The sequence below is a fragment of the Bubalus kerabau genome, chromosome 1 (genome assembly GCF_029407905.1).
Source record: "Bubalus kerabau isolate K-KA32 ecotype Philippines breed swamp buffalo chromosome 1, PCC_UOA_SB_1v2, whole genome shotgun sequence".
In the NCBI taxonomy this organism is placed as follows: domain Eukaryota; kingdom Metazoa; phylum Chordata; class Mammalia; order Artiodactyla; family Bovidae; genus Bubalus; species Bubalus kerabau.
The window spans coordinates 237,820,400-237,829,482 of record NC_073624.1 but is presented as its reverse complement, the minus strand read 5'-3'; the positions used below and the strand labels follow the sequence as shown (position 1 = coordinate 237,829,482).

Below are 9,083 nucleotides of genomic sequence, written 5' to 3'. Positions count from 1 at the left end.
ACTGTTTAAAATTATCTTCCTTTGGCCAGTTCTGAAATAGCCATGTATCTATATATCTATATCAAATCTGTTTTTAATTTTGTTATCCAGTTTTACCTGCCATTCCTACTCATTTGCATGCTGAGTTTAGTTCTTGTTCTGGAAACCTTTAAGTAAGTAGTAACACCTGTACAAATATAGGTGAAGGTTGTTATACTAATAATATTGATTTTTGATTCATTTTTTTTAATCTCAAAGTTCACGATGAGATCTTAGCAAAAATCTCTTGACCTTAGTGTTGGTTTAGTCTGAGGGCTGAAGCAAGGAGCCGATGAGGGAGCAAGGAGCAAGTGAAGGGGCTTTGAAAACGTCTAGCTGCTCAGGCCTCAGTGAAGTCCTTAGAGAGGTGGCGGCTTTCCTCTTCTCTGAGCAAGCGTCCTACTCCAGCAAAAATCCCTGGTACCTAAGCAGCAGCCAGGGAGCTTCTAATCACCAAGGGAGAAGAGAGTTTTCTGAATTGATGGAATTTCAGGTGGGAGCTAAGGAATATGATATTTAGTAATCCTAGCTGTCTTGTTTCAAGCAAATGTGTTTACAAGGAGCTGTGGGTAGGTGAGTTACTTTACAGTAAGTACTTTGAGACTCCAAGTAAGAATCTCTAAGCAGAAGATACATCTTGTTAGAGTGCTTGTTTCCCTCATTGTTGTTTTTTTTAGGTTTTTATTTTGAAATAATTTGAGATTTGCAGAAAAATTGCAATGATAGTACAGAGTTCCTGTATTCAGCAGATTTTTTTGGTTTTGTTTTGGTTAACAGCTTACATAACCATGGTACCATTTGTGAAAACTAAGAAATTAAGACTGACACATAATATTAACTAAACAATAAATTTTGCTTGGATTCCTACTCTGATTTTTAAAATTTTAAATTAAGTGCTTTCTGAAAAATAATTAAAAGTAGAAATCCCTATTCCCTGTCCTCTTCATCAAAAATTTTCCCCAGTCCCACTCCCCAGGAACAGTCCTAGGTCAGCACTGTCCAGTAGAAATGCAGTGTTTTTTTTTTTTTTCTTAGTGTTGTTATTTTGTTTTTTTTTCTTCATTATATGTCTTCACAGTTCAGTGAGTATTTTCCATTTAGAGGACACGTCCATTCTGACTAGTCACTTTTTAAGTGCTCAATAGCCACATGTGGCTAGTGGTTCTAGAGTTAGCAAAGTTCTGGGCTATTCTCTTGTTTTCTCTCTCTCTTTTTCACTCACTCTCACACACACACACACACACGGTAACCTAATTTTTTCCACTACTTACAAAAGCTCATCATTCCCCGTGAGAATGGGACAACTGCCTTTACTTAGACAGCTATGTAGTACTAAGTATAACAAATGTGCTTAATCTATTAAATCACTTCCCCACACACAGATGTTTAGGTTTTGTTTTTTTTCCCCATTTCAAATATACAAAAACCTATGTGCATTTGTATACTTCCAACATTTATGCTTGTGGACATGGAATTGTTGTGTCAAAGGATGTGATTGTATTTGAACTCTCATGACAATAGAACAGTAGTATATTTTTAAAGAAATATACCATTCAGTGTATTACTAAATGTATGTTTTTTTCTCAAGGCAGTCAGTTTGGAAAGCAATTTATTTAAATAGTGTTCCTTTCACTCAAAATAATTCATTTTTGATTTTTGACGTTTGAAGTTTTGAAATTTTAAAATGTCAACATTCTTTAGCAACATAGCTAGTTAACAGAGCATTCTGTTATCAGTGTGGTAAGTCCCAATGCTCACTACAAATGCAGTGCCTTGACAAAACTTTTGACAAAGCTCAGCATACATTTTGAATAACTTCTACTAGCACAGGAGTTCAACTGGTGCCCAAGTCTTGCAGTGGGCCAAGTCTTGTAGTGGGCTGAGTCCTTCATAAGATTCCCTTAACCTTATCTGATGAAAGCCAAGTGCTATCATGGTTTTTCTTTTTTTTTTTTTTTTTTTTCTGATCCAATCATCTTCCCTCAAATGGATGCAGAGGAAATGACTTACAATCATATGACAATGCAGCAAGGCACATAGCTAAAAGTGAAAGTTTTCATCCCCAAACAAATCTCTGATGTCAGTGTTTTTAAGTAGAAAACATTGTTTTGGTTTTGGGGACGAAGAAAAAGGACCCATCATTTCATAAATTGGGGAGATGTTCTGTTTTACACTAGGCAGTGCCCTCTAGCTGTGTGAACAGGAGCTACTTAGCTCACATTCCATTTTCTGACATCGTCTCACTCACAGCTTCAAAACCTGGAACATCAATGGATGTGGTATTACATGTGAGAGAGGTATATAAATTATATTGGGGCACAGTGTAACTCGACTCCTTTATTTTAAATTGAAGTACGGTTGATTTACAGTATTATGTTAGTTTAAGGTTCATAACAAAGTGATTCACATGTGTGTGTGTGGATGTATTTCAGATTATTTTCCATTATAGTTTATTGCAAGATAATGAATATAGTTCCTTATAGTGTGAAATGTAAGTCACTGAGTCTTGTCTGCCTCTTTGCAGCTCCATGGACTGTGGCCTGACAGGCTCTTCTGTCCATGGGAAGAATACTTAGAGTGGGTAGCCATTCCCTTTTCCAAGGAATCTTCCCAACACAGGGATCTGCCCTGGCTCTCTTGCTTGCAGGCAAATTCTTTACCATCTGAGTCACCAGTTTCCTATGCTATACAGTAAATCTTTGTTGCTTGTTTATTTTATGTATCAGTTGAACTGTATAACTTCAGTCGGTCAGTTGTGTCTGACTCTTTTCGACCCCATGAATTGCAGCACGCCAGGCCTCCCTGTCCATCACCAACTCCCAAATTTCACTCAGACTCAAGTCCATCGAGTTGGTGATGCCATCCGGCCATCTCATCCTCTGTCTTCCCCTTCCTCTCTTGCCCCCAATCCCTCCCAGCATCAGAGTCTTTTCCAATGAGTCAACTCTTTGCATGAGGTGGCCAAAGAACTGGAGTTTCAGCTTTAGCATCATTTCTTCCAAAAAAATCCCAGGGCTGATCTCCTTCAGAATGGACTGGTTGGACTTCCTTGCAGTCCGAGGGACTCTCAAGAGTCTTCTCCAACACCACAGTTCAAAAGCATCAATTCTTTGGTGCTCATCTTTCTTTACAGTCCAACTCTCACATCCATACATGACTACTGGAAAAACCATAGCCTTGACTAGATGGACCTTTGTTGGAAAAGTAATGTCTCTGCTTTGGAATATGCTATCTAGGTTGGTCATAAGTTTCCTTCCAAGGAGTAAGCGTCTTTTAATTTCATGGCTGCAGTCACCATCTGCAGTGATTTTGGAGCCCCCCAAAATAAAGTCTGACACTGTGTCCACTGTTTCCCCATCTATTTCCTTTGAAGTGATGGGACCAGATGCCATGATCTTAATTTTCTGTATACTCCTACTTTTTCTCCCACCATCCCCTTTGGTAACCATAAGCTTGTTTCCTATGATGACTTCCTTCATACTGAAAGTGCTGGCTTGTTTTCCTAAACTTGCAATGGTGGAGATTGTGGGTTTGCTTTATCTACTAAAATGTTCCATTGCTTAGTATGGGATGCTTGATGAATATTTGGTGAAATAAATGGGAATTCCCTGGCACTCCACTGGTTAGGATTCTGAGCTTTGATTGCAGAGGCTGTGTGTTTATATCCCTGGTTGGGGAACTAAGATCCCACAAGCTGAGTGTTACAAAGAACAACAACAAAAAACATTGGTGAAATACTGTTTCTTGAGGAAAAGGAACAGTGGAATAGGGGTAGGTGAACCTGGCTTTCACTTCTGCATTGGGCCTGAGTGACTTCTGTGGGTCCTCTCGTCTATTTCTCTCTGGTCCTCAGTTTATTCCCATAGAAATCAAGAGGTTTGGCCCCAGGTAGTTAAAGTCTCTTTTGTATAAAGAGTCTCAAAATTCATATGACTTTTCAGGCCTAAAGTCTGACCCTAAATCAAGACCTGTACTGAATTTTTAAAAACAGCCTACCTCAAAAAGAATAAATTTCCTAGAATAAAACTGCCTAAGAAGGTGAGAGACCTGTACTTGGAAAACTACTGAAGATAATAGGGAAGGAAAATTATACCATGCTCTTGGATTGGAAGAATTAATATTTTAAAAATGACTATTAAAATAATTAATATTTTTAAATATTAAATTTAATATTTACTAATATTTATATACATTTACATTTAAAAATTTATATAAATATATCAATATTCATATATTTTATATATTATATAATATACATATAATGTCGTATGTCAGATCAGATCAGTCACTCAGTTGTGTCCAACTCTTTGCGACCCCATGAATTGCAGCACGCCAGGCCTCCCTGTCCATCACCAACTCCCAGAGTTCACTCAGACTCACGTCCATCCAGTCAGTGATGCCATCCAGCCATCTCATCCTCTGTCGTCCCCTTCTCATCCTGCCCCCAATCCCTCCCAGCATCAGAGTCTTTTCCAATGACTCAACTCTTGGCATGAGGTGGCCAAAGTACTGGAGTTTCAGCTTTAGCATCATTCCCTCCAAAGAAATCCCAGGGCTGATCTCCTTCAGAATGGACTGGTTGGATCTCCTTGCAGTCCAAGGGACTCTCAAGAGTCTTCTCCAACACCACAGTTCAAAAGCATCAATTCTTCGGCACTCAGCCTTCTTCACAGTCCAACTCTCACATCCATACATGACCACAGGAAAAACCATAGCCTGGACTAGACGAACATTTGTTGGCAAAGTAATGTCTCTGCTTTTGAATATGCTATCTAGGTTGGTCATGACTTTCCTTCCAAGGAGTAAGCGTCTTTTAATTTCATGGCTGCAGTCACCATCTGCAGTGATTTTGGAGCCCAGAAAAATAAAGTCTGACACTGTTTCCACTGTTTCTCCATCTATTTCCCATGAAGTGGTGGGACTGGATGCCATGATCTTCGTTTTCTGAATGTTGAGCTTTAAGCCAACTTTTTCACTCTGCACTTTCACTTTCATCAAGAGGCTTTTGAGATCCTCTTCACTTTCTGCCATAAGGGTAGTGTCATCTGCATATCTGAGGTTATTGATATTTCTCCCGGCAATCTTGATTCCAGCTTGTGTTTCTTCCAGTCCAGCGTTTCTCATGATGTACTCTGCATATCAAATTTTATATTAGTAAATTATTATTGCTAAAATATTTTATTAATATTTAACAATAATTAATATTGTTAAAATACTATTGTTAAAATTACCCAAGGCAATTTATTGATTCAATACAATCCCTACCAAAATACCAATAGTATCTTTCAAAGAACTAGGAACAATTTTAAAATTTATGTGGAAATACAAAAGACCCAAAAGGCCAAAACAATATTGAGAAAGAGAACAAAGGTGAGGAATTCACACTCCCCAACTTTAGACTATATTACAAAGCTATTGTAATCAAAATATTGTGGTACTGGCTAAACAGACACACAGATCAATGGAAGAGGATGGAGAATTCGGAATCATATACTTTTGGTCAATTAATCAATGACAAAAGAGGCAAGAATAGACAATGGAGAAAAGACAGTCAAAAAAAGCAGTGCTGGAAAACTGGACAGCTACAGGTAGAAGAATGATAGCTCAGCAGGTAAAGAATCTGCCTGCAATGTGGGAGACCTGGGTTCGATCCCTGGGTTGGGAAGATCGGTTTCCCACTCCAGTATTCTGGCTTGGAGAATTCCATGGACTGTATAGTCTACGGGATCGCAAAGAGTCGGACACAACTGAGTGACTTTCACTCCTGCACTTAATATCACATACAAAAATAAAATGGGTTAAAGATATAAATAGACCAGAAACCATAGAACTGCCAGAGGAAAACATGGGCAGAGCACTCTTTGATATAAAAAGTAGCAGTGCTCTTGTTCAAGAACCATGACTACCTAGAACAGCTGAGTGATGACTGAGGTAGCAAGACAGTCTACGAAAAGTTCCTAATGCAGCTTCTGGCCATCAAGGGCATGCTACAGAAGATCATGGATGCCTTCTTCCAAACCATCTTCAGCATCACTGGGGCTCAGCCCTGCTGCTGGCCATCGAGTACATGTTTGATTTCCTGGATGAGCAGGCCAATCGGCACCAGGTACGTGATGCAGATATGCATCACACCTGGAAGAAAAACTGCCTGTTCCCGTGCTCCTGGTTGAACATGATCAAGAAATGACAGGTTCTATTCAACATCTACAAGAGCAGCAGCACTGATGTCTGGCTGTCAGTGGTAGCCTAGGCCTTCATGGACTCCTGCTCTACATCTGAGCACAAGCTGGGCAAGGACTTTTTCTCCCAGAAGCTGCTCTACACCAATGACATTCTTAGCTACAAGAGCCAGGTGGAGATTAACTATGCCTACATCACCAAGATGGCCTGCCATCAGCTACCAGGACACAAGTGCATATCTCACGTTGGACCTGAGTCAATTCAGTAGCACGAGTGTCCTGCATGAGATCTACTCACATCACCAAGTACAAGGGAGAGGCCCCAACACAGCCCTGGAGAAGGATAAGCAGACCTGGTGGCAGCTGCTTTGGAGCAAGCTGGAGCGAGTAGTACACACCAAACCCCTGAGTAGCTGAGTCATGGGCCCATGAACATCTGACCAGGGGGACTTGAGTGAATTTGGGGCTGGCCCTTATCTAGCAGCCAGAGCTGGGAGATCTGTAGAAGAGGCCTGGTCCCAACTGTGCCAGGTGCCCTGTGCTGGGGGCCAGGTGTCCATTCCTGGTCCCCTTGGCACTAACCCCCTTGGAGCCTGCCAGGGTCCCAGTTCTTAATTGGTGTGGATGAGATGATGCCTGAGCCCTCCATGCCCAGAATTGCTTGCTATGGGGTTGGGGAACCCAGGTGTGACCAGGGTCCTTCTTAGGACAATAAGGTGACTATTAAGGCCCTGGAGGTGAGGCCAGACCCTCTGGAAGATAGAGACCAGGTTTCCAAGGCCAGGACTAGGCTCAGGGGCTGGGAGGGTTCAGCTGTGCCTGGCTTCCTGGGCAGAGTCTGAGGACGGGGCCTGGCTGGTGGCCCAGGTGGGGAGAGTGAATGCCCAGGGCTCAGTCATGATGAGCTAAAGCCTGTCTGGGTCATCACCCCCACCTGCTATGTTTCAGCACCCCTATGCTCACCACTACACACCCACAACCACTATCCTCTTCTTTCACCACATGCTGTTCTTGGCTGAGGTTGGAGTGACACATTGACCTCACTCAGAGAGAGGCCCTGGGTCCATCCTGTGGAGGGGTTGCAGGATGGCTCCACCCAGGGCCCAAGTGACTTCCTGTTCTGTCCTCTGGGCTGTGCCTCTGAGAGATATTGGGGCTTGGAGCTCCTGGTCATGAGTGTAAGTTTATCTCATTTATTCTCCCTCATCATGCCCACCATACCCCACACCCTGCCTCAGGCTGAGCTCTCAGCTGTAGAGGTCCCAGGGGCAGTCATGATCACTCTCCTCCCCACTCTCTGACCCACCACCAACCTTTCAGAGGCTTCAGTCTGGCTCCCCAACAACATGCTGGACTCTTGCAGCAACGGGATATCTGGGGGCCATTGCTCATTTTTTAGGGGAACAAAGGACTCCTGATTACTTTTCTCAGGTACCTGGGAGTGTTGAGGTCTCAGGTCACACCCAATGGCCTGGTTGGCAGCAGGATGCAGTGACCAGAGAGTCTGGAGTTTGGGTCGTCCCATGTTATAGTCAACAAGCAAGAGAATACATGCTGAATTAGAAAACCTGTGCATTAAAAAAAAAGTAGCTATGTTTTCTCGCATCTGCTCCTTTTAAAGCAAGAGAAATAAAAACAAAAATAAATGGGAACTAATTAAACTTAAAAGCTTTTGCACAAAGGAAACCATCACAAAACAAAAATTTCTACCTCTCAACATAATGAGAGGTAGAAATTATTTGTAAATGATATGACTAATAAAGGGCTAATATCCAAAATACATAAACAGTTCATACAACTCAACATCAAAAAAACAACCATGTTTCAAGATGGAGAGAAGACCTGAGTAGACATTTTTCCAAAGGGGTCATGCAGATGGCCAACAGGCACATGTTTGGCATTGCTTCTCTTCAGGCAAATGGATATTAAAACGTCAAAACCACAATGAGGTATCACCTCACACCTGTCAGAATGGCTTTCATAAAAAAGAACACAAAACCAAATGTTGGCAAGGAAATGGGGAAAAGAGAACCCTTGTACACTATTGGTGGGAATTTGATTTAGTGCAGGCTTAGTGGAAAACACAATGGAGGTTTATAAGAAAACTAAGAATGGGACTATGGTATGACTCAGGAATTCACCTCTTGGTTATATACCCCCCCCCAAAAAAAACAATAATTTAAAAAGATATATGCACTCCAATATTCATAGCAGCCTTATTTACAGTTGCCAAGATAGGAAAGCAACCTAATTGTCCTTAAACATGAATGGATCAAGAAGTTACAGTGTATATATATACACGCACAATGTTGCCATTTGCAACAGCTTGGTTGGAGCTGGAGGGTATTATGCTTAGTGAAATAAGTCAGAGAAAGACAAATACTGTATTACTGAAATCACTTTTATGTGGAATCTAAAAAATAAAACAGACTAGTCAACATAATTGATGAGGAAATAGATTCACAAATATAGAGAACAAGCTAGTGATTACCAGTGGGAGAGGGAATGGGGGAGAGGAAACAACAGTAGGGGGCCAAATGGTATTAACCACTAGGTATAAAATAAGCTACAAGGATATACTGTACAACACATATTGTACAACAGACAATACTTTATAATAGCTGAAAATGGAGCATAACCTTTAAAAATTGTGAATCACTATTATACACCTTTAACTTCTTTAATATTGTACATCCACTCTACTTCAATTAAAAACTAAAAGCAGCCTAGCAGAGAGCAAATTCTATTCCAGCTCACTAAAATCTTCCAGTAATCTATTTAGTGACTGGATCAAATCCAGCAAAAAGACTGGCAGACTAGAGAAGTTTAACTTCTAAAGATAGCTCCCAACATTCTCTGGAAAGGTGTGACAAAAAGATAAGGACT

At 41.0% G+C, this 9,083-nt stretch overlaps 1 pseudogene; it reads left to right on the top strand.

Annotated features, from left to right (window-relative positions):
- Positions 1-310: 310 nt before the first annotated feature.
- LOC129631594 (plexin-A1-like) lies at positions 311-6,614 on the top strand (annotated as a pseudogene).
- Positions 6,615-9,083: the final 2,469 nt, after the last annotated feature.